At 43.1% G+C, this 25,506-nt stretch overlaps 1 protein-coding gene and 1 pseudogene across 1 annotated transcript in view; one reads left to right on the forward strand and one right to left on the reverse strand.

The window, feature by feature from the left end:
* The window catches only part of LOC112622375, a 183,704-nt gene that overhangs the window by 138,170 nt on the left and 20,028 nt on the right, over positions 1-25,506 (forward strand). Inside the window, exons 32-37 of the mRNA XM_025381939.1 lie at positions 398-493; positions 1,942-2,094; positions 6,326-6,555; positions 7,519-7,657; positions 9,144-9,264; positions 21,344-21,453. The gene's annotated coding sequence lies outside the window, so the exon portion shown is untranslated. The remainder of the gene's footprint in view (positions 1-397; positions 494-1,941; positions 2,095-6,325; positions 6,556-7,518; positions 7,658-9,143; positions 9,265-21,343; positions 21,454-25,506) is intronic.
* LOC112622381 lies at positions 19,529-20,288 on the reverse strand (annotated as a pseudogene).

The raw sequence follows: 25,506 nt of genomic DNA on the forward strand, positions 1-25,506 counted from the left end.
GTCTTGAGTTGTTACCTAGAACTGGAGCACAATAGTGATGAAGGACAACTTTTTAAGGTTCCTGATATTGAGAGCATTTGAGTAAATTTATTTTTATTGATTTTAAATGTGTCCCATTGGTGTTATACTGCTCTGGAACTTCTGAACACTGGTGCTGATTACACTGAAATCTTAAGTACTCTTCTGTGTTTCACCATCTGCTGAGAAAACTATTTAAAAAATAGATTATTACTCTCTCCTGTATCACTAGGAAGTTTCAAGAAATACTTCCATGTAATAAATAAGTCATCCAAAATTGTTTTGGGGTGCAGACACAGATATCCTATTCATATACAGATATCTATTAATTTTGAACACAAAGTACAGCATTATCATGTTTATTATTTTGTTCTCTTAGGCATTTGAGCTGTTTCCTTGGAGAGCATTTCTGGAAGATGGAGGACTATTCCCAGCTATGAGTAGCAGCCCAGATACCCTAGAATATAATATGCAGGTAGGATAGGTCTTCTCCATTGTTACAGAGAGAACTTCTTGAGTGCAGACTGCAAAGATGGTTGCCATTGGGTCCACAGGTCAGATCCTCCTACTCTCACCCATGATGAAAAATGTGTGAGATAAGCAGGGTGTTTGATTTTGAAGCTGTAAACCTGGGACCACGAGGTGAGTCACATTTTCTTATGATAGAAGAGAAGCATGCTCTCAACTGGCGTGGGCCTGGGTTGTAGACTCAACTGCAGTTCTCGTAACAGTAGTGATCTGGGAGAATGGCCAATCATCTCCAGTCATGGGCTGGGCCTCCTAGAGAAACTCCCAGGCTGGAGGCTCAGAGATGTGTGACTCCTGACCTGTCCATAAACAGTGGTGGGAAGGGAACTTTTTAAAGCAGGACTCGTCGGGAGAATTTCTTTTCATTGTTTTCTTTTCCGCCGTTAACTTCTTTTAAATTGTTAGATTCTTTTCATTATTAAATGTTTCCCCCTGATTATTTAAGTAAATATTGTTTTTATTTAAAAAATAGAAAGCATAGAAAAGTATTAAGAACAACATGAAAATCAACCATAAATACGCTTCAAAACCATATGGAGGTGGGGGAGTGGGTGGATGGGGTGGGACTGGCCACGGGTTAATGGTTCTTGGGGCTGTGTGATAGGAACTTTTCTGTTTGATTTCTATATATTCAAAATTATCCATAAGTAGAACAGGTTTTTTAAGTAAAATAGTAAAAATGGTCTTAAAAAATTTACCATATGGCTGGGTGTGGCTCACACCTGTAATCCCAGCACTTTGGGAGGCCAAGGTGGGCAGATCACTTGAGCTCAGGAGTTCAAGACTGGCCTGGGCAACAAGGTGAAAGCCCGTCTCTACTGAAAATACAAAAATTATCTGGGTGTGATGGCACACGCCTATAGTCCCAGCTACTCAGGAGGCTGAAGCATGAGAATCACTTGAAGCCAGGAGATGGAGGTTGCAGTGAGCTGAGATCGTACCACTGCACTCCAGCCTGGTGACAGTGTGAGACTCTTAAAAAATAAAATAAAATAAAATAAAATAATAAAATAAAATGGTAAAATAAAATTAAAAATCAACCATCGTCCCACAACTAAGAGACAATTACAGTTCACATTTTATTTCCCTGGTATTTTCTCTCTGCGTATGTGTGTTTATATCTGTACTTTTAAGGAAAAATTGATATCACACTATACATTCACCATGTCAGATCTGCTGTAAGGGCTGGAAACTTGGCATTTTCATACAGAGCCAAAAGTTTGATGTGCTCAAAGAAAACTTTAAGTTAGAAATGTTACTCTGGTTTTTATGAATTTTCTAGCAGTTGAGAGGATGGGTTCTTGTAAATACAGTTACTCCTAGTTTTCTTCCTAAAAACCATATGTAAAATATATATATATGGTCTTCAAATGGAAGGTTTTTTTGTTTTTTTAGCTGTGCCTCTGTGGGTTGAGTGACCGTGACCACAAGGTGGCTCATGGAGAACTGGTGGGTGTGCAACTGCTACTGGAAGATGTTCTGAGTAGCTATCATGTGACCATGGAGGCCCCCCCAAGACAGCAAGCCACACTGGGCAAAAATGCACAGGTATTCTTGGGGAATCATTTCCATATTGACCAGTACTGTATTGGGCTGAAGGACTTCTCTACTGGGGAGATGGTCCAGGGAGCCACATGTTCCCATAGCCTCTCTCAGTAGGTCCCAGGACTGTGCCAACACCAGCTGGGAGCAACAGTGGAGCAGGGGTAGCCACTGCAAAGCATTTTCTAAGTTCCATGATTATGGTCTATCCAACTATTTTAATTTTTAAAATGGGACAAAAGTTGTAGGAGGTCTATTGAAACAAATGAAACAAAAACACCAACTGAATGCTTTCTTTGTGAGTCACACATCTAGGACTGGAGTTGGAAGGGCCAGAGGGGTCTGATAGAAGCCCCAGGTGGACATCTCAGGCCTGGGCTCTTGTCCTCACACTCAACTACTGGCCTATGGCCTCCTGGGCAGGCACTGCCTCCTCTGGGTTTATCACTCTGAAGCTCTAAGGTGCAAGAGCCACTAGCCCTCCTAGTATCATGACTTTAAACAATTTTGCATGTATCTGGGAACTAGGCAGAGACATGTTTGGATGCCAGACAAACTAGCTGGTGCCCCCACTTGAAGACCTTTTCTGTCTGAGCCAAACTTTCTGAGCAATGCCTAAATCCGTCATCTTCATTTTCTTACCTTCCTGCTACTCCTTGCAGCACTACAGTCTGTCTTCCCAATCTTGCTACTGAAACGTGTCTCATCAAGAGATGGTCCTTGTCACTAAATCCCCTGGGTACTTTCAGTCACCTTCCTACCTAACCCCTTGACAGCATTTGGCAGCGTCCTTCTCAAAGCCTTTCTGCCCTTGGCTTCCACAGCATGAGTCTCTCCTACCTTTCCTCTGACATTGCTGAGCCCTCCTTCTCAGACCCTTCTGTAGGGTCCTCTACCTCTGCCAACCCTAAAATGTTTTTTATAATCTATCCCACCACTGCTACCAGGGCCACATTTTGACTTCCACAGGCCCTAACACTTTTACCTTTGTGGGCTCCTCCCTCTGCCATGAAAAACCTTTAAAAGTTATATTTTAACATTGTGCTAGTACAAAGAAAAAGATATTAAAATCATATATTAAGACATTTTCTTTAGCCTAAAAGGTCTTTTTTTCTGATTAAAAAAAAATAAGGCATTTTGTGAGCCCTAGGCACTGTGCCTCCTCTGCCCAAGCCATTAAGTCAGCCCTGAATGCTACTAATACCACTACTATTATTGCCTACAAGTTGAGGTCTGTTCAGATTGCTTTTGATGTATTCATTTATTTAGTCCTCACAATAATTCCATGAGATAGGTTGTTTCATTGTTCTCATTTTATAGTTAAGAATACTAAGGCTTAAAAAGGTTAAGTAACATGGCCAAAGTCACATGGGTAATGAGGAGACAAGCTCAGACTCCAACCCAACGTTCTGGTCCTGGAGCTCCCTCATCCTCTTCTCTACTAGGTTGCTCCATTCCTCACCCTCTCCCTAGGAAAACCCATCCACTTTTATAACTTTGATGACATTCACATGCCATGATCCAAATCTATATGTCTAGCCCAAATATCAATCCTATCAGACTCACATGTTCAATTGCCTGCGGGATATCTCCACTTATTCCATCTCAGAGACAGCGTGTCCTAAGCTAAGGTCATCTTACTCCCTAAATCTTGCCCCTCCCCCGTAGTCTCTGTCAGATGGTCAAGCCAAAAACTCTGGGCACCATCTTTGACTTCTGTCCCACACCCCACAACCAGTCACCAAGTTTTACTATCAATTATTTTAATATCTTTCAAGTTTGTCTTCTTTCTCCGTTCCCCCACAGTACCCACTTCTATGAGTCCAAACCATCATCATCCCTGATCACTAGGCTGTGATCGTGACCTCCAATTGGATTCCGTACACTTACTCTCACCTCTTTCCAATCCATTCACCAGGGTAATATTTTTAAATGCAAGCCTGATTATGTCACTTCCTTCACTACAACTCTTCAATGGATTCCAGATGCCCTGAGAAAAGTCCAAATGCTTTCATCAGCCCCTCGTGACTTGACTCCTGCCAATATTTCTGCCCTCAATGTCTTTCGATTTGTCAAGTGCACCATGCTCTCCTCTGTACTTCTCTCAAGCTGGTCCCTCTAGTGGAAAACTTCCCTCTCCTTCCTTTTTCTGCTTCATCACCTGATTAACTCTTATCCTTACTTAGTTATCCTTCAGATTTCCACTTCAAAACCACTCTCTTTAGGAAGATTTTTCTGATCATCCACCCTTACCCCCGATGCTTCTCTGTGCCAATTAGAGTGCTTCTGGTGCAAGTAACAGGTTGTCCCCTTAGCTATAACTTAAATTAGGGAAGCATATTAATCCTCCATAATAAGAAGTCTAGAAGGAGGCAGTTCAGGTTGGTGTAGCCCCTCAACAGTGACTTCAAGGACTCAAGGTCTGCCATGTAGCTGTGTCGGCAAGCATCTCCCTCATTTTTGTAAGATAAAAACAGGAGCAAAAAAGCTTTCTCCTTGGAGATCTATCTTTTTATCAAGGAGGGGAATATTTTGTAGAAGCCCCCCAGTATGATCATTTGCAAAGCTGGATATAGATCAAATTGTGCCAAGATCAAAAAACATGCTGGGCCCTCAGGTCCTTCTGTTTGCCATTTTTTGGCCCTGTCTGTGATGGATTACCATCTTTTTCTGACATTCCCCACCATCCTCCACCTTGTTATTTATCTTGGCTCCTGTTCCTTCTTTTGTCTTTTAAATTAAAGCACGTAGGTAGAAAAGACTTCTCATCATATGAACATATAAACAAACAAATTTGCTTTAAAATTATTATTTAATTAATTTGATTTCATGTGTTTTTATTTAGGAGTATTTAGCTATTCATAGACGATAGAAAGCAGCAGAATTTATACTGCCCTGAGAGTCAGGACTCCTGAGTTCCTGCCCCAGTTATGCCACAAGTTTTTTGATCTCACTAGGCCTCAGTCTCCAAAGCTCCAAAGTAAAGGTGATGAATTGGCTCAGGGCTTTTAAAATTGTGGTCCAAGGAGCCCTGGGGTTCCTAAGAGACACCTTGGGGCTTCTTGAGCTGGGGGTGGCATGCAATTACATGGCCTCCAGGCTATCCCCTTCATGTCACCATGCTTGTCCTTGGTCTGTTGAATATTTGGGCCAGTGCATAAGAATTCATTTAATGAAAGAGCTCTGAGGATAAAATGAAATCTGGAAATCCATGCACTAGCTGATTGTTGGGGAGGCAGGCTACAAGACTGAGGAGTTACCAGCAATCTATAGAACTCACTCTCCCCTGGGTCTTGCTTATCAATTCTTCCTTGGACAATTTGACCAACGCTCTTCCTGGCAGGCAGGCTTTTCCTTATGTATGTTAATACCACTGCTCTAGGAAACTTGAGTGTCTCCGGTGCTGTCACCTAAATGCTCTTTAAGCCTCTTTTTATCATAACATCATGGGATTTGCCATCCTGGTCTGCCAAGAAGAGCTCCTTTTTCTGTGACTGAGACACTGTGGACAGGCAGTGGGCCTGAATCTGGTCCTCATTTTGTTCCTCACTCTGGGTGACCTTGGCCCTCAGACTGCTGGCTGCAGGACAGCAGGACAAACAAGGACCTGAATACCTTGTTTCCTCTACGTCCTGCAGGGTTCATAGCAGCCCCTCCACAATTATTTACTTAAGGAAAGCACCAATGAATAAATGAAGAAATCATAATTTTAAAGTACTCTTTCTTATTGAATGACAAATTCTAATTAAGAGAAATGTTTCCTGCCTAACTTCTAAAAGATGAGAAGAAACAGGAGGTAGGATAAACTTAAATTTCCATTTCTTTACCCATAAGATGGGTAAAATCCTCAAAGGAAAGTTACTTCATGGCTCCACCATGATGGGAACTTTAATCTCAGGTGTATTGAAGAGTACTTTCCAGAATGCAGAGGGAAAACACAAAAGGCTCAGTTTTTCAAAGGCGGATAAAACGTTAGTATGCAAGTAAGAGAGTTTTCAAAATGAATGGTTCCAGACCCAAGCAGAAAGCTGCAGTTGATACATTCCTATCCTTTCCATAAACTGTTCATGAAGGATGGTCAACTTCCCTCAACTCTACATGTGCTGTAGGCCTGTGAACCATTCCTCCTGGGGAAAAAGTTAATTCTCCAAAGACTTTGTTTTACACAAGCTGCATGTAAAAGGTTAGCCTGTGTTGGTTCATGATCAGTAAAGAAGGATTTCCATAATGCTTTCAGCCAGATTGGTCCAAAGTGCCAGGATTCAGAAGTCAGTTCCGAAACAGCCCAAAAGCCTCCAAGTTGCTGGAGGGCCCGTGCGATGCGGTGATGTCCCTTGCTTTGCTGAGATCATTTCTGATACTGTGGAAGCAGCTGGAAGTGCTAAAGGAGCACTGGGGCCGACTCAAGCTGCAAGGCCAGGATATCAACTCTGTCTCTCTCCACAAACAGTTTTCAGAGCTCTACGAGTAAGTGTTGCTGAGGCTGAAATTCATGGCCATGACTAGAACCTTGGGGATGGCAGCTTCCTGCCCCTTTATCTGAGGGCGAGATTTGGTCCATGAATCCTAACATGACCCATTAGACCCATGGGCTGAGTCTCTGAGTGCTTATGGCACTGCAGCCAGAGATATACAGATGGCACATGGGGCACAGGTCTGGGGAATGGGAGGCATGCTAGCAGCTGCAGGCCCTGGCTCGAATCACGTAGCTGGCTGGGAAGGCGTGTTGCTTCTGCCATGTGTCTGTTAACAAACATTTACTAAGCACTCCCATACACCCTGGGCCTTACCAAGCTTAAGAATGTTTGCTTTAGGCCGGCGTGGTGGCTCATGGCTGTAATCCCAGCACTTTGGGAGGTTGAGGCGGGTGGATTACCTGAGGTCAGAAGTTTGAGACCAGCCTGGCCAACATGGTGAAACCCTGTCTCTACTAAAAATACAAAAAATTAGCCGGATGTGATGGTGGGTACCTGTAATCCCAGCTACTCGGGAGGCTGAGGCAGGAGAATGGTTTGAACCCAGGAGGCAGAGGTTGCAGTGAGCTGAGATCACACCATTGCATTCCAGCCTGGGCAACAAGAGTGAAACTCTCTCTCAAAAAACAAAAACAAACAACAACAACAGAAAGTTGGTATAGCCAGATTGTTTATCTTGTGAAATTATTATAGTCAGTGTCCCTGATAACCAGGAAATGTGAAGACTTGTCAATATTTTGAAGAGTGAGGACTGAGATTATATGCACCCAATGGGAAAAAGCCTCACGATTTCACGTGGCTAAGAAATGATAACTGTGGTGAATTTAGATGTTGATATATCTGTGAAAGGGTTAGGATACTGATGATAGGAAAGATAAAATGAATGAAAATAATTATCACAGAATTAAAATGAGAAAAAATATGTTTGCTAATTTCTGTCTTTCTTCTTTAATAGAACTGACATTCTCTACCCCAGCATGAAGGCTATAGCTAGGCAGATGGGGAAAGAAGATGAATTTGAAGGATTTATAGTAAATAATCAGTCTGTTCTTCCCCCCAGTGGAGCCTCAGAAATTGAAATAAAAACTCACCAGGTATGCAGGATATATTTTAAATTTGCCTTTGAAAACGTCCTTTATGGCATTAGCATGTAAAACTACAGAAATACCAAAATGGTATTTTTTCTAAGAAGCTAAGTGTAAATTGCAGGGTTGCAAATCATTGAATGGGCTGGGAGGGAGGGCAGGACTAAGTATTTAAAGGCGTGTGGGGCTTTGATGAAGCAAATTACTTCCCTTAATGTCCCTGTTCTATAAGTTTGGATTTTTATCATTTTGATTTTCCTCAAATTGATGTGTACCTTCATAAGAATGATGATAGAAAACATAACCACTATCTTAAGCATAAAATTTAGCATGCAGGTAGCCACATGGAAATAAAATATTTTTAAAAGCGCCCTGTAATTATTTTTCTGAGAATAAGAAAATGCCCACTCGATATGTGTAAGATGATCTGTGTGGAGAAGTTGTTTTCCCGAGTCTTTGTTCAGCTTGGTCCTGGGACTCAAGCTTTCTGTGGCTGGGCTTATTGTACCAGGCAAGCAAAGCCTCGGCTGTTTGGTTGTCAATGCAGAGATGCCCATCCGCTGAGCAACAAGGAGAAGTCAGCCCCTGTCAGGCCCCAGTGCCAAGCTCACTGCTTACCCTTCTAAGCACTATTCCTTTCCAGCACCTGGGGGCCTTCAACAGGGAGAAACATGCGCTCTGCAAGCGTAATAGATTGAGTAAGGCTCACAGTTTTTGGAAGACTTTTCTGTTGGTCCTACATGGAGTTTTAAATCTTATAAAATCTTCCTTGGTATCTAAATCAAGTTTTATACCTGAGGGCTTCTTCTTCTTCTTCTTCTTTTTTTTTTTTTTTTGAGATGGAGTCCTGCTCTGTTGCTCAGGCTAGAGTGCAGTGGCACGATCTCTGCTCACTGCAACCTCCGCCTCTCAGGTTCAAGCAATTCTCCTGCCTCAGCCTCCCAAGTAGTGGGATTACAGGTGCCCAGCTAATTTTTTTATTTTTAGTAGAGATGGGGTTTCACCATCTTGGCTAGGCTGGTCTTGAATTCCTGACCTTGTGATCCACCCGCCTCGGCCTCCCAAACTCCTGACCTCGTGATCTAACCGCCTCGGCCTCCCAAAGTGCTGGGATTACAGGCGTGAGCCATCGCACCCAGCTGAGAGCTTCTCTTATAATGAGAACTCACAAAATCCTAGCCACATTTAGAGACTCCAAAAGACATGAGGTCACCCCAGGTATTGAACACTTTGCAATTTAGCAAAACTTGGTTTGAAAAAAAGATTATATTTTATCAATGAGGATGTGAACCAGGAAGAACAGGTGTTGTTCTCCAGAGAGGTACATCTGTGCCCCTAGAAGCACTTGGGAGACCTAGAAGGGAAGCGTTCCTTCTTTCTTGGGACAGTAGCTGAGGGGCAGGCCCTAGCTCAAAGCCCTTTTGCAGGAATATGACACGGGACCCAAAATATAAGCTGAATGTAGAGAGTGACCCTCAACCTGTGCTTACTCTAGCTTCAAAAACTTCTGGAAAATTTTGAAATTCATATGATCCAAGAGGTACTAAGAAAAGTTAACAGAGAGATGACACTGCTTTTATCAGAAAAGTCCAAGAAGGAGTGTTCTCTCCCTACAGGTAAAGTACCTTTATTTTGTTACTTGACAAAATAATTTCCTAATTACGAAAGCAATTCATGTATCGACATTTGTTGTAAAAACAAGCAAAAACCAAAAACTCAGTGCAATGCCCAGAAAATGATATAAAAATGACTTTTTACACCTTGACCCTGTGCAATGAAAGGGCGAGCCTCTCCCCAGCTGGGCGTCTCTAACTGCCACCCGAGAGCTGAGTGTGGCTGAGCTCTAGTTATAGAACTTGCAGCAAGACACAAAGCACTTTGGTATATTTCTTTCCCTGTACAAAGGCTTTTTTTAAAAAAATAGAAAACATAGTTTCAACTCTACTGATTAACTCGTAACTGAAATAGAGTTGAAATGAAGGGAAAACCTAAAGCCTTTCTTATTTGTAACATACATAAGTTATGATGTGTCAAATTCGTAAATGTAGGCTGTGAAGGCAATCAGAATGGTTTCCTTCCATCTGAGGCCCAAACTTGAGGCCACTTCATGGGCATGTGACGCGCAGGATGCAGAGGGGCACTTGGGGTTTCATGTTCTGTGGTCACCATCCTGAAACTTTTAATGGTTTAACTTTGAGTTTGTTCAAAGTTACAATTCCAGGTACCTAAGGTGGGCAGGAGCCTTGTCCTCACTGAGCTACCCATTGAACACATGGTGTTGCTACCAGCCTGGGACTCCTGAGATGCTGCTGGGTGCACACGCCTGACCTTGACCCTCCCCGCACCCAGAGGGGAGGGGAACTTTGGCACAGGGAGGGTCAAGGTCAGGCCTGTGCACCCAGCATTATCTCAGGGGTCTTAGGCTGGCAGCACCGCCATGTGTTCAATGGGTAGCTCGGTGAGGGCAAGCCTCCTGCCCACCTTGGGTACCTAGAATCTCCCAGGACAGAGGTTTCAGTACTCTTGGGGGTTGCCTTTCCACGGTGGATTGGGGTGGTGGGAAGGGGAGATGCCTGACTCAACTTCTCATCCCCAGGCAGGGCCTAGTGCCTCAGTCTGGTGACTGGTGGGTCATGCATATTCACACACTGAGTCACAGGTGGGACCACTGGATGCTTATGGGGGTCTCACTTGCCCGCACGTATTCCCATGACCAAGAGAGTGCAACGTTAAAAGCGAATAAAAACACCATGACAGGTCAAGAGAGAGACTGCAGAAGAAAGGGAAAAGGTTTATCTTTTAATACCTGTGTGACACTTTTTCCTGCTTTTTGAACAAGAGGTCCTACATTTTTATTTTGCACCAGGCCCACTGCGTTATGTAGCTAGTCCTGTCTGAACTATAATATCTATTCCTAACTTTGAATATTCTGTAGGAAATTCATAACCTTTGAGCTAGGGAGGAGTTGTCTGACTGCGAACTTAAATTAGGTTTTCCTTTTGAGACAAAGTCCACAGACATTGTAATGTTAATTAATAACCTCTGTCCTCACCTAAGACATAGTCATTTTATTAGTGCTTCAAGTAACTGAATTCTGTAAACAGGGCCCTGTGCAATGAAAGTGCGAGCCCCTCCCCAGCTGGGTGTCTCTAATGCCACCAGAGAGCTGAGTGTGGTTGAGCTCTAGTTACAGAACATTCAACAAGACACAAAGCGCCTGTTGTTTGTGCTGTGTTTGCTGCATCCAGGCGGCTCCCTTCCGATTCCTTGGAGAAAATCCACAAGCCTGCAGCAGGTGCAACCATCTGCACATGTTGGGGCCGTGGTTCCTATGAGACACCCGGGGTGAGGGGCTGTGGGGAAGCATCTTTGCTTTGTGGTTGTGCTGCTGTGTGCAGGGTGCCTGTCAGCTGTGCTTGCAAAGGGCCTTCAATGCAGTGGGGGGGCAGGCAGAGGGGAGGGGTAGAGTTATTTTTAACAGTGGCAAGGTTGATATTACAAAGCCTCACCTTGGATGGAGTATGCTGGCCAATTCTAAACTCTTGTTTGATTCTATACTTATAAGACTTTTAAACTCCATGCCAATATCGAAGGGAAAGGGTTGTTGTTTCTGGTTCCATTTTGTTTTGTTCTTTGGTCTGTCAGGCATGACTTGGTGTGGAGACCTGGATCTCCACCTCTACTGAGTTCTCCTAATTCAAGCGATTGAGTCCTCCCTGTGTGCCAAGGTGCTTTGGTATACAATTCTTCAGTGTCATCTTCCTGAGACCACTGTGGGCTTGGTGCCTTCAAAGAAGGCAATAACATATTGGAATCCCCACCTACCTATGGTTTATCTTGGCAGCAAGAAGTAGCCATAGTGAACAGGGCTTCCAAGCAGGGGCTGCCTCTTCATGCAGAGATCACCCTTTGTGGCCAAGGTTAGCTTGGGACTGGAGGTTTCTCCAGAGGAAGTTAGGAATGGAGAGTATTGAGAACCAGGGGGACAGCAAAAGCCCTTATCCTTTTCCTCAGGGTCTTCTCCTTCCCTATGGGCTGACTGACTGTAGTGTTGACATTTATATCTGCCAAAAAGAAACCCTGAGCCAGGTATGGTGGCACACTCCTGGAGCCCAGAAGCACCTGGGAGGCTGAGGCAGGTGGATCACTTGAGTTCAGGAATTTGAGACCAGCCTGAGCAACATGGTAAAACCCTGACTCTACAAAAAGTGAAAAAAATTTAGCTGGGTGTGGCGGTGCACACCTGTAGTCCCAGCTACTCAGGATGCTGAGGTGGGAGGATTGCTTGAGCCTGGGATGTTGAGGCTGCAGTGAGCCAAGATCGTGCCACTCTACTCCAGCCTGAGTGACAGAGCAAGACTCTGTACAAAAAGAAAAAAAAAAAAGGAACCCTGGAATACTTCTCTCCCTCTCCCTCCTTCCTTCCCCCTCACCTTGTTTTGGAGCTTGATCATACAGCTTCTGAATGAGTTTCCGGTTTGTCATTGAGCCTCTGAGGATGTGGCATCCAGACCTGGCCCTGGTGCTAGGTCTCGGTAGCTGAACTAGTAGCCCCCTGAAAACTATCTAAAGTAGCTCCAGACATCTTTGTTCAACCCCCGGGGCTTATCTTAGCAGAGATGGCCCCATTGGTTCACAAAGATTCTGCCATCCCTCATCTTTGATGTTTTGGCATTGAAGTGATTTTTAGTTGATTTTCTGATTTTCTCTGAGCAGTTATAAGGCCAGCAGTCTCCAAAGTAGAATGCATATATCACAGGGGTGTGGGAAGAAAATATTAGAACTTCTAAATAGATTAGAGCCATATGTAAGGAGTCTCATGCACACTCTACACTGAGGTGTCCTGAAGTGACCATGGGCAGGCAATCCACAAGTAATGAGAAAATAGTAGAGGTGACACTTCTAATCCTAGTGCATGCTTATCCTCAGCCACATTATGAGGTCAGAAAAGATAATCTAATCATATCTGATAAGAAGATAGACAATAAATTTTTCTTTTTTTTTGAGACAGTATCTCATGCTGCCACCCAGGCTGGAGTTCAGTGGTGCCACCATAGCTCACTGCAGCCTTGAACTCCTGGGCTCAAACGATCCTCCTACCTCAGCCTTCCAAGTTGCTAGAATCACCAGTGCACACCACCATGCCCAACTAATTTTTTAAAATTTTTTGTAGAGCCATCCTCTTGCTGTGTTGCCCAGGCTGGTCTTGAACTCTTCGAGTGATCTTCCCACCTCTGCCTCCCAAAGTGCTGAGATTATAGTTGTAAGCCACCTGCCTGGCAGACAAAAAAAAATTGTAAAAAGTCAAGGAAACTATTGGAAATGTGGATTGAGATCCATTCTCATTGTTGAAGAATCCTACCCTAAGTATATCATGCTTTGTGATATTCACTATTGGTAGTATTGTAGGTAGTTATAAATACACATAAATAAAATAAAATATAAAATATATGAAAATAATAGTATAGGATAATAAATATAATCAAAATGTAAGTATACATATATTATTAAAGGTGAGATATCAACAATGTTTTGCTTCAAGAGAGCATAATCAAAACAGTTCTTAGAAGAGCATCGTGTCAGCCAGCATTTCCCCAGCAGTGCCATGGAACACAAGTTCCTCAAGACATTAAAGCAGTAGTTCTCCCAGCCCTTCTTTGCTAACAGGCTTCTGGGTGACCTGACGCTTTCCATTCTCCTGGTAACATGAGCCAGCAAAGTGCTCACTAATCACAGTTTTTGGGTTGCATGTGTTTTACCTAGCATCACGAATCATTGTTTGCTCCAAACCTGTTTGTGCCTGTTTTAACTGTCATTGTGTTGAGATAATTTAATTAAAAACTATGTAAACCAGTGTAATAGGAATACAAAAAGAAAGAGATCTGTTGATTGTAGAAAAACTAAATTGAAATTGATCATCTGTAGCACATCTAGGCAGTGAAACATTATCAAGCATTAAAAAGAAATGAGCTGTCAAGCCATGAAAAGACATGGAAGAGGCTTAAATGCATATTACTAAGTGAAAGAAGCCAATTTGAAAAGGCAACATATTGTATGATTACAAATATGACATTCTGGAAAAGGTGAAACTATGGAGAGAGTAAAAAGATCAGTGCCTGCCACCATTTAGGAGGGTAGGAAGGAGGAATAGGCAGAGCACAGAGGATTTGGGGGCAGTGAAACTATTCTGTATGATACTAACATGGTGTATCCATGTCATTATACATTGTCCAAGCCCATAGGATGTAGGACACTAGGAGTAAACCATAATGCAAACTATAGGCTTTGGATGATAATGACATGTCAATGTAGGTTCACTGATGGTAACAAATGCACCCTCTGGGGCAGGACATTGATGGTAGAGAATGTGTGTGAGGACTGGGAGCTTATGGGCCCTCTCAATACATTCCCTCCATTTTGCTATGAACCTAAAATTGCTCTTAAAAATTTAAATGTATTTGAAAAAGAAAATAAAGTAAAATGCCCAGGCGTGGTGGCTCACACCTGTGATCCCAGCACTTTGTCTTGGCCAGCATGGTGAAACTCTGTCTCTACTCAAAATACAAAAATTAGCCAGGCGTGGTGGCGGGCACCTGTAATCCCAGCTATTCAAGAGGCTGAGGCAGTGGGCCGAGACTGTGCCGTTGTACTCCAGCCTGGGCAACAAGAGCAAAACTCCGTCTCAAAAAAAAAAAAAGAAAAGAAAAGAAAAAAAAGAAAAAGAAAAGAAAGTAAAAAAAAAAAAATTATGTTGAAAGGATTTGGAAAACCTCAATAAAAGGCTAGTTGTGTAGAAAAAAGAAAAGTTATCAAATTGGTTATGAGACAGATGACTGAAAAGACTAGGTAAAATTGTGAAATTGTGTAAAATGATGTGTTTGGATTTCCATGGTCTTTAAGTTTTCTCTCTCTAAAATCAAACAAACAAAACTAGAAACTATCAACCAAGGTTTTTAGAAGAAAGATGGTGCAGAACTTCAGTCAGTGGGTACTTACAATGAAGAGGCCTAGGATGTATGTTAGATGACTGGCAGATGTTTGTAAATTTACGTATTTTTTAGTTAAATAAAATGTTTTAGATAGTACATGTTATGTGTAAAACATTCTCTGCTTTAACTGACTTTTTTTTTTTTTTTTTACTAACCAACTAACTCTTAGTATTGATTGCATTGGATAGGAGGATTTCTACCATGTTTTTCAGGGTTGGTGGAGAAGAGTTTTGTTCATTTGTCTTTTGTTCAAAATAATTTTGAGAAACTCAGGGTAAATAATGCTAAACAGTTTCCTCTACTCTAGAGCCTTTACTATCCAACTATGCACTGTGTATCTCCAAAGGACAGAGAATATGCAATGTTTTTAATTTTTTATTTTATTTATTTCTTTATTTATTTGACCACAAAACCTTTTTCTCTCCTTGGAAACATTTGTTATCAACGCAAAGAATTAGTGCTCTGGGGAGCAGTTTGAAAACCACAGGAGTATAAGATGCATACATACACTGCAATAAGGCTTTCAACCTACCCACTTATTGGGGCACCCCAGCTGGTTGGGAGAACAGCCTTGATTGGCAGTTGTATGCCTTCAAGTTTCAGTTCTGCCTTGGTTTGGGACCCAGGAACCACTGAAGCACCAAAGGCTGGTGGTTGTAGGCACCAAAGGTTAGGGAAGTAGAATGTTACCCAGCCAAGATGTCCTTCCTTGAGGGAGGAGGCTGGGGGTGGTGTGCAGAGAGGGAGAGAGGGGAAGTGGTTTGGCTAACAGGAAGTCAAAGTTTCCTCTAGTCAAATGACCTGAACAGAGTGAGAGGAGAAAATGGAGCCCTAATTCAACCTCCAGTGTGCTGTCTCCTTCCTACTTCCATGCTTCTGTCAAAAACTGCTGCCTCCTCTTAAAGAAGCCATGACCCAACACACAGTGAAAATGAGACCCATTTGGAGACAGCCAACTCCTCTTTGCCAGGAATTGTTTCTTTTGGATGGATTCTGCTTTCCCTGGCTCCCTGACTTCTGCCTGGAGATGCAAATGCATGTCTGAACCTGAATTCACGAGCAAGGAGAGAGTGCGGCCCAGCGCTCTGTTAAGTTTTCCCTTCAGCTGAGTGCAGAGCTAAACCCCAAACCAGCTCAGTGGGGATTTGCCAGGTGAGGGTCCCCAAACTAGAAGTGTGCAACAGATGTGGTCTCTCACCAGGCTTATCTGTGAGCTGGAGACCTGCCACAACAGCACCCTGGAAAGATATCCAACTTCTCATCTGAAATACACATGAGCCCTGTCTTGTCATAGCTTAGACTTTTAAAAAGTCTTAAACATCTTAAGAAGTGTCAATTGCTGGGCACATTAACTCTTGGATTTTGCATTTCATCTGTACCGGGACAGTGGCGATATGTCTTCTGGCCTTTATTTCCTAAAGGAAAAGCAAAAACAGATTTATATGTTTATTATGGAAAGTAGTCAGTTGTTGAAGAAACGTAGAATCCCATTTTCAAAACCAGGACTTGGCCGTAAATAGTATAGGTACAAATACCAAAGCTTCTGACTCTGTTGTGCCCACATTTCTGGGTGGACTGTGCTAGGTGTTTCGTCTTGGGGGCACTGAGCCTCCTGTCAGTCAATTGAGTGTGCAGGTAGGAAGTCTTATCTGAAATTAGAAACAGCTAGGGTGGGAGCAGGCTGGCAGGTATCCTGCTGATGACCAGCACCCCCCATTAACAGAAAATAGAACAAGGTGGAGCGTGGCTCCTAAGTCCAACTCCACAGATCTCTTCCTTTCAGTATCCCCCAGGACCACCACGAGGAGGTAGGCCCTATCCAGCCAGTTCTTACCAATATAATTACCATGTACATGTGCTTTTGCTCTTCCATGTGAATGGAAGTCAAACAGTGCTGACATTCTCACATCGTTCCACCACTGTAATGTTATTTTTAAATATCTTATTCTTAACAGATAATATATGCACATGGTTCCAAACTCAAAATGATGAAAAATATACATTTAGAGTCTTGTTGTCACCATGAACCCCCTTGCACCCTAGTCTGCTGCCTGTATGTAACCACTTTCGTTAGTTTTCTATATGTCCTTTCAGTGCTGCTTTGTGCATATATTCATTCTTTCATTCAATGACTATTCAATAAATATTTACATTCTTTCATTATAGGAACTATTCCATGTCCTAGGCTACTATATTTTAGGAAATATTTTAGGAATATATTCTTCCTTTCATTAAGCAAAAATTCTTACTTTCATTGAGTTTATAATCTAGGAAGGGGTAGACAACAAGCGATAACATAAGAAAGAAGAAAATAATGGAGTAAGGAAGGGTGGTGTTGCGGAGGTTTGAAGGGGGCCCATTGCAATTTTAAATAGGGTGATTAGGGTAGACCTCACTGAGTGATGTTTTGAGCAAAAGTTTGTAATAAGGTGAGGAATTGAGCTATGAGGGTATCTAAAGGAAGAGCATTTCAGACAGAAGGAACAAGCTATACAAAGGCCCTATGCAGAGCATGCCTATTATATTCAAGGAATAGCAAGGACCTAAGTGTGGCTGGAGTGGTGACCATGAGGGAGAGAAAGTAGTAAGCGTTGAAGTCAGAGAGGGAGGGGGAAGGAGGCAGACCATGCAAGACCTTTTGAGGCTTTTGTGTTTACTCCAAATGCAGTGGGGACACAGTCTCAGATTTTGAACATCATAATCTGGCTTATATTTTGACAGAATGTCTCTGGCTAAGGTGTGGAGAATAGGCTGTGAAGGAAGAAAGGGTGAAAGAAGAAAGAAGCTGGTGTGGAGGTTATTGCAATTACTGAAGAAAGGAGTGATGGTGGTTCAAAGTTGGGAGCAATGGAAACACTGAGTGGTCGGACTCTGGGCTTATTGTGAAGTAGGCACTAATAGGTTGAGTATTATTAAGTGTGTGAGAAAGAGAAGAGCCAGTTATGACTCCAGTGTTTTCAATTGGGAAGATAGAATTTCTATCAACTGAGAGGAAAACTGTGAAACAAGTTAGGGAGGGAAGATTGGGAATTTGATTATGCACAAATTAAGTTTTAAATGCCTTTTAGACATCCAAGGAGACATGCCAAGTGAGTATTGGATCTAAATTTGCGAGTTGTCAGGATATGAATGCTATTTAGCTGTGAGACGAGATGAGAACAGCAAGGGAATGAATATATATAGAAGTGAGGAGGTGGACCACGGCTGAAACCTGGGACACTCTAATGTTAACAGCTGGGGGTGGCAGGAGAGGAGAAATAGCAAAAGACATCTAGAAGGAATAGAAGGAACAAACAGTGAGTTAGGAAAACTAGGGCACCGCAGTGTCCCAATGCCTAGTGAAGGAGATTTCTCAAGCAGGAGGAAGTGACAAATTGTGTGAAATGCTGTTGGTAGTTGAATAAAACCACTAGCTTTAGCCACATGAAGATCACTGGTGTTTGTGACAAAATCAATTTCAGTAAAGTGGTGGAAGTGAAAACCAGGTAAGTGGGGTTAAGAGGGAATTGGTAAGACATCAAGGGCAGTTGAAGTGTAGACTTCTCTTTCTGGGAGTTTTGCTACAAAAGGATACAAAGAAATGAGGCAATAGCTGATGGGTGAAGTGGGGTCAAGAGAAAGGTTTTTGTGAGATGGGAGAAATAAGCTGTACTCTTGTGAGTGATCCAGGAAAGAGGGGAGAAATGATGATAGAGAAGAAAGGGGAGTTTCCAGAGTAGTAATCCTAGTAGGTTTGAGGGAATATCCTCCCCTTTTATTATCATCGTAGTTATCTTTCTTATAAAATGTGTCGCTTTATGGCCACTGTTCTGCACCTTGCCTTTTTCATTTAACAATCTGTGCTTCTTTTCATAACAGTATATGGAGAATTTTTCTTTTTTTCACAACTGCATACTATTTCATTGGAAGGGTAGGCCATAGTTTAAATAACTACGCCCTGAAGGGTGGACACTTGTGTGTTTCCAAGCTTTTACTGCCATAACCAATGTTCCTCTGAATAACTGGTTATTTTCTTTAACTTTTTTATTTTATTTTAATTTTATTTAATTTATTATTATTATTATTTTTTTTTTTGCAGAGACAAGTGAACATTTATTTTTGTGAGTTTCTTCCTATGTGTATTTCAAGTCTTTTTCAAAACAAGGCCCCAGGAATCTCCAGAGTCCATTATGTCTCTGGGCTTGGTCGACTGCTGTGGGAGTCTTAGGGAGCCTTGTACAGATGCTAGAGTTACTCATTTACCAACATTAAATCCTAGGATAGAAGATGCAGCAAAGCAGGACTCCTTCCTCCTTGGAATGTGCTGATTTCAGATGGGGCAGCAGCCAATGCAGAAAACACTAAAATTTTTTCTTGGAGCTCGATCGTGATGAGAGGTGCTTGCCATGAACATAAGCTACTGTCTTTTGTTTTTTGGGTTGTTTTTTTGTTGTTGTTGTTGTTGTTTTGTTTTTCTGAGATGGAGTTTCCCTCTTATTGCCAAGGCTGGAGTGCAGTGGTGCGATCTTGACTCACAGCAACCTCCGCCTCCCGGGTTCGAGTGATTCTCCTGCCTCAGCCTCCCGGGTAGCTGGGATTATAGGTATGCGCCATCATGCCCAGCTAATTTTCGTGTTTTTAATAGAGACAGGGTTTCTTCATGTTGGTCAGGCTGATGTTGAACTCCCGACCTCAGGTGATCTGCCTGCCTCAGTCTCCCAAATTGTTGGAATTACAGGCGTGAGCCACCATGCCCGGCCAGCTACTATCTTTTCTTTGGCGCTTCCTTTCCAGTTTTGAAGATAAAGCAGGAAATAATCTTATCTGAAGATACTTGATAAAAATTCCCAAAAACCAAAAACACATGCTCCCACTTCATTGACAAAAATGTACTGCAGTTTGACACCTGGGTCTAGTTCAGCTGGCAGATGAGCTGATTGATGTGTTCATCTCAATAGCCAGGTGTGCCCATCTCCTTGAGGAAGCCCACTCTATTTTAGGTAGCATTACAGGCCACAGAGAGGTGGAAAGGGTGCAAGAACCATGAGATCTCCTGGAAATGCTTCTCTAGGAAGGCAATTTCATGAATGGGGTCTTCCAAGCAAATGATGCCAACCTTCCCCAGGTGCTCCTCAATCACTGTGTTGCCTGTCAGAGGGATGGTCTTATTCTTGACCTCAGATTGTCCATGTTTCAAAATGAGTTCCCAGACAGACTTCAGATTTGAAACCCCCGGGTCACATAAGGTTCCACTATACACAGTATTTTTAGGTTCTGGGAGGTTACTTTTACAAAGACACCACTGAAAATTTTCTTAGGCGAAGTATTGCAATGGTTCTCTGTACCAGTAAACTCACACCATTAATCCTTTCGATGCATTCAACAAAGGCCAAGAAATGTTTATCTGGCAATTCCAAGGCGTGAAGTTTCACTTCTAGTTGTCTGAGATGCACCTTGTCACGTTTCTGCCGCCAGGAATCATGTAGGAATGATTCCAGTCATTTAAACCCGAGCCCTTTTCCTTTCCTCTGCTCCTTCTTTGCCAAAAGTGCCTGCTTTGACTGGGTGGCTTTGAGGGCTTGATAAGCCTTCCTCTTTTTCAGGAGATTTTCTGGAACCAAAGGGGTTTTTCTTTGCTCTTGTTCTGCCATCTTTCTAGTGTTGCAGCTACTGATCACATGCAACCCCTTTAAATTTTTCTTTTACAGCGAGGGTCTCAACCTGTTTCCCAGGCTGGAGTGCAGTGATGTAATCATGGTTCACTGTAGCCTTGACCTCCTGGGCTCAAGGGATTCTCCCACCTCAGCTTCCCAAGTAGCTAGAACTACAGGCATGCACCACCTCGCCTGTCCATTTTAAATGTTTTGTGGAGATGGAGTCTCACTATGTTGCCCTGGCTGAACTCCTGGCCTCAGGGGAGCTTTGTACATGCCTCATCCCATCTGGGTCAGCCATATTGCTGCTTCAATCTTGGAGCTAAAGTTCAGTCTGTCAACATTTCTAATCTGTAACTCTATCTTCTCTCTTCTAAAAAAGGAGAATTTTCTCTCCTTTTTTATTACTATATATTCAAGTTAATTTTGCCCTCTAGCATTAGGAACTTAAGCAGATAAACAGCTCTTCATTTATTTCTGATCATTGTTTTAGACCAAAATAATTGGCAGATACACAGAAGGCCTTAGTAAAAGTAAACATCATGTAGGATTAATACTAATATTTGATTTGGGGTTTTTAGTTATGGTAATGGAATATTGTTCCCCGGATTTCATAGGTGCTCTTCCAAATCTTTGCATTAGGAGTCAGGTGAGAGATCTTCCTAGTTCCCATGTTCCAGAGGGTCCCAGTTACCCAACCCCCATTAGTTTTTACATACAGTTGACCTTTGAACAACATGGTTTGAACTGTGCAGGTCCACTGATACACAGATTTTTTTCGAACAGACAAGGATAGAAAATACAGCATTCGGGATGTGAAAACCATGTGTGCAGAGGGCAGATATTTGTATCCACGAGTTCCCCAGGGCTGACGGCAGGACTTGAATATGCATGGATTCAGGATCCGAGGGTGTTCCTGGAAACAATTCCCAGGCCCCTGCATGTATCAAGGGGCAGCTGAGTTTGGAAACAGCTTATTGTGTCCCGTGTTCTGTCTCAGAGTCGCCATTTTACAGCCATCAATGACAGCACAATGTTTTGTGATACTAGTGCCGGCATGTTTTTCCCCCTAGATCTCTGGAAACACCAAGTCATGAAAGAAAACTTTTCAGTCTCAAGACCACAAATAGTTGAAAAATTTAGACAGAGATTAATGCAGAATTATCAGGATGATGGAGTAGAGGTATGTATTGAGAATTAGTCATTCTGTTGGTTTTTATAACATCATCCCAAACAAGGAAAACTTTCTCATTTAACTGCTCTCCGAATGCTTCCCTTATTCCCTAAGAATGATTATATGAATACTGAGGCTAAGCCCAAAACAGAGCAATTGTCAGTTGTTTGGTTTTTTCCTTTATTTATTTATTTATTTATTTTTGAGACAGAGTCTTCCAGGCTTGAGTATACTGGCACGATCTCGGCTCACTGCAACCTCTGCCTCCCAGGTTCAAGCGATTCTCCTGCCTCAGCCTCCTGAGTAGCTGGGACCACAGGCGTGTGCCACCACACCCTGCTAATTTTTGTGTGTTTTTACTAGAGACGGGGTTTCACCAAGTTGGCCAGACTGGTCTCGAACTCCTGACCTCAGATGATCCACCTGCCTTGGCCTACTAAAGTGCTGGGATTACAGGTGTGAGCCACCATGCCCAGCTATAATCATTAGTTTTTAATTTTGGGAAAAAATTGATTTCTAGTAAAGATCTGAGTCATTAGAATATATATGTTGGCAAATTTCAAATTTGGTCAATTTTTTAAAGTAACCTTAGAGTTTATGAATGAGTTGATTTTTAGCAACATATTCTGTTGTTGATTTGTTAGTATGAAAAGCCTAAGTGAGGAGAACCAAAATAGCCTGTAATGCTGTTACCTAGAAAACATTAAAATGTAGCATATGAAAAAAAGCCAACAGCACAGAAAGGTATCATTTTCACCCATCCCCATGCCACCATCTCCAGCTTCCTCTCTGCAAAGGAAGCCAGCTTCAGCAATCTGTGTGTGTCCTTCCAGAAAAAATATTCGAATCCATAACAACTCCATATATTATATTAAATAATAATATACATTTAATACATGCACACACACATATACACAGTCCTTGGGTTTTGAAACATGTTTATTCTTGTCAGGAAGTGCCTTGCTAAATCAAATCAACCCACTGAAAAGACAGGATAAGAGAGTAGACATGGATATTTGACTGTAACAGAGTTTTGAGGAGTGTTAACAAGTGCTTTTAGGTAACTGTGAATCCAGTTTCCTGTGAAACTCAACCATTTAAAGAAATTTGACTTGACAAAGCGTACTTCATTTTTTAAAATGCCTTCTCCAAACTTACATTTTTCCAAGTTCTTCAGATGTTCTCCATTATTTTCTAATACACATCTCAGTTCTTATGAGGTAGAGAATTCACAAGCTTGGTTGGGGATACATTTTTCCTCAGAACTTGATGACTTACATGTATTAGTTTAAGCTTTCAATCATAAACAAACATGATACTGGATACTCTGAGTGGGTGAAGTAGTTTCCCATCCTTGAGACAAGGAAGTGGTTAGGGTGGGACATATCAGAAAAAAGGATGGAAAAAATTTGTGACTCACCTTACAAAGAAAGGAAATTCTGGCCGGATGCGATGGCTCACGCCTATAATCCCAGCACTTTGGGAGGCCAAGGTGGGCAGGTCACTTGAGGCCAGGAGTTCAAGACCAGCCTGGCCAACATGGTGAAACCCGTCTCTACTAAAAATGCAAAAATTAGCCGGGTGTGGTGGCACATGCCTGTAGTCCCAGCTATTTGGGAGACTGAGGCAAGAGAATTGCTTGAACTGGGAGATGGAAGTTGCAGTGAGCCGAGATTGTGCCATGGCACTCCAGCCTGGGCGATAGGGTGAGAATCCATCTTTAAAAAAAAAAAAAAAGGAAATTCTGATACATTGATACATGCTACAGTGTGGATGAACCTTGGGGACATTATTGCTAAGTGAATTCAGCCACTCACAAAAGCACAAATACTCTATGATTCTACTTATATGGGGTACCTAGAGTAGCCAAATTCAGAGAGACAGAAAGGATGGTGGTTGCCACGGTCTGAGAGGAAAGAATAGGTAATTATTGTTTATTGGATACAGAGTTTTCGTTTTACAAGATGAAGAGTTCTGGCGGTGGATGGTGGTGATGGTTGCACAGCAATGTGAATATACTTAATGCCATTGAACTGTACCTTTAAAAATGATATAGTGGCAAATTTTATGTTTAACACAATAAAGACAACAGTTTTGTAACTCAAATTCTTCTCATTTCTTATCTGTATGCTTCACCCCAACATTGAGGTCTTGTGGGAAAGAAGCATGGATATCAGTAGGCAGAGCAAACCCATATCAGATACACCCCACACTCTGGGCACACTTGAAGAGGATGGTGTCAGCCTGCCAGTGTCTTGAAGTCAGGGTCCTCGTCCTCAGGATGCTCCAGCCCCTCCAAAGTCTGTGCCTGGTAGGCTTCTAGCCTCTTCTGGACCATCTGCAGTGACAGTGAACTTACTCTTCCAGCCACACCCCCGTCTCCATCATAGAGATAGTGCAATCTTGGCTCACTGCAGCCTCTACCTCCTGTGTTCAAATGATGCTCCTGCTTCAGCCTCCCAAGTAGTTAGGATTACAGGCACGTGCCACCGCACCTGGCTAATTTTTGTATTTTTAGTAGAGACGGGGTTTCACCATGTTGCCCAGGCTGGTCTTGAATTCCTGACCTCCAGTGATCTGCCTGCCTCGTCTTCCCACAGTGCTGGGATTACGGGTGTGAGCCACTGCTCCCCAGCCCACTGAAGTGTTTTGTCAGCAGAGGTGGGTATTTTAGAAACATCTTCAAAATACCTCGTGTGTGCCTGATATTTAACAAATTGTTACAAGGGATTCCAAGATGAAGCAAACCACAGAAACTCAATTGCTGCTGGCGGGCTTCAGGGCTAGACTTTGGCCATAACAAGGCCCAGTGCTTGCCATGCTGCACCCCAGGCTGGTTCTCTTGAAGAATCCCTGGGGCAATCTGCTGCTCTTCCACCCAGTGCCATCCATCGTGGTTCAGATTTGAATGGTGGTGACAGAACAGCCCAGTGGAAGGCGGTGCTGCTTACTGGGCAGAACTGGGCCAATAATCTGAGTCTGCAGCTCTTATGCCAGCGAGGGTTTCAGAGAAGAAACTGGCCAATGGTGCCCACTCACTCTGCATTCTGACACAAGCACAGCTGACATTTACACTGACCCAGGGAGGCAGGGTAAGTTGCAGAGCAGGTTTTAGGAAATAAATTGCCCTGAGAGCCCAGAGAAGCCTGAGCCCACGGAAGTCACAACGGCTGCTTCATGTGCTGCTTCCAGAAGGCCGAGTGCACAGGGCTGGCATCAATGGCAGATGGCCAGGGAACAGGAGCTGGCCTGACCCCAGAAGTGTCACAGATAAAATTCACGTTACAGTGTAGGCTGGGTCCTAGACTTGGCCCCATAAACTTTCTCACCCCCCATCCCTGCAGATAGATACACACACAGAGACACACTCATTGATGCACAGAGGGACAAACACACTCGCATAGATATGCAGGTCCTAGTTGGGTAAGTCTGTCCTACCTTCCAAATATTAGCTCCCATTTCTCTCCAGAACCTAAATCTAAGCCTGCCTTGAAGTTGGGCTGTTCCTTAATTGCCAACTCTTCAAAAAGCATGCCCAGTCTCCTGGAGAAAGGGAGTGAGTGGAATTGCCTAGAGAATGAGCTGTGTGGCCCTTAGACTAGAGCAAGAGAAGCCCCTGCCAGATACCCCATATAGCAGAGGGCCCCTCTCTGGCCTTTCTCCAGCTATGACCTTCCTCACAAGGTAAGAAATCCCCTGGGCCACAGGGACATGTCCGCTCAGAGCCCTCACCTTCATTTTAGACCATGCTCCAAGTACCTGGGACCTGGAATTCCCTGAGTCCATGGCCTGAATGGGCATCTTCCCTGGATCACCTTCCCCAGAGTGAGAATGGACCTCATCACTAGCGTGCACACTCCTGGCCTGGAAGTGACCAAGGAGCAACTGGGAGTGTGGATGGAGTTTGGACATGCGGGTTAGGATGTCCGCTCACAGGCATGTGAAGACCTCGCAGCATGACGTGAGGCGAGAGCTGGGAAGAGAAGGGGGCCACACAGTAAACTATAGGTTGGGGACCAGCTCTCACCATGTGTCCCTACTTCAGCACAGAACTGAGAGTAG

The sequence above is a fragment of the Theropithecus gelada genome, chromosome 4 (assembly GCF_003255815.1).
Source record: "Theropithecus gelada isolate Dixy chromosome 4, Tgel_1.0, whole genome shotgun sequence".
NCBI classification, from domain to species: Eukaryota; Metazoa; Chordata; class Mammalia; order Primates; family Cercopithecidae; genus Theropithecus; species Theropithecus gelada.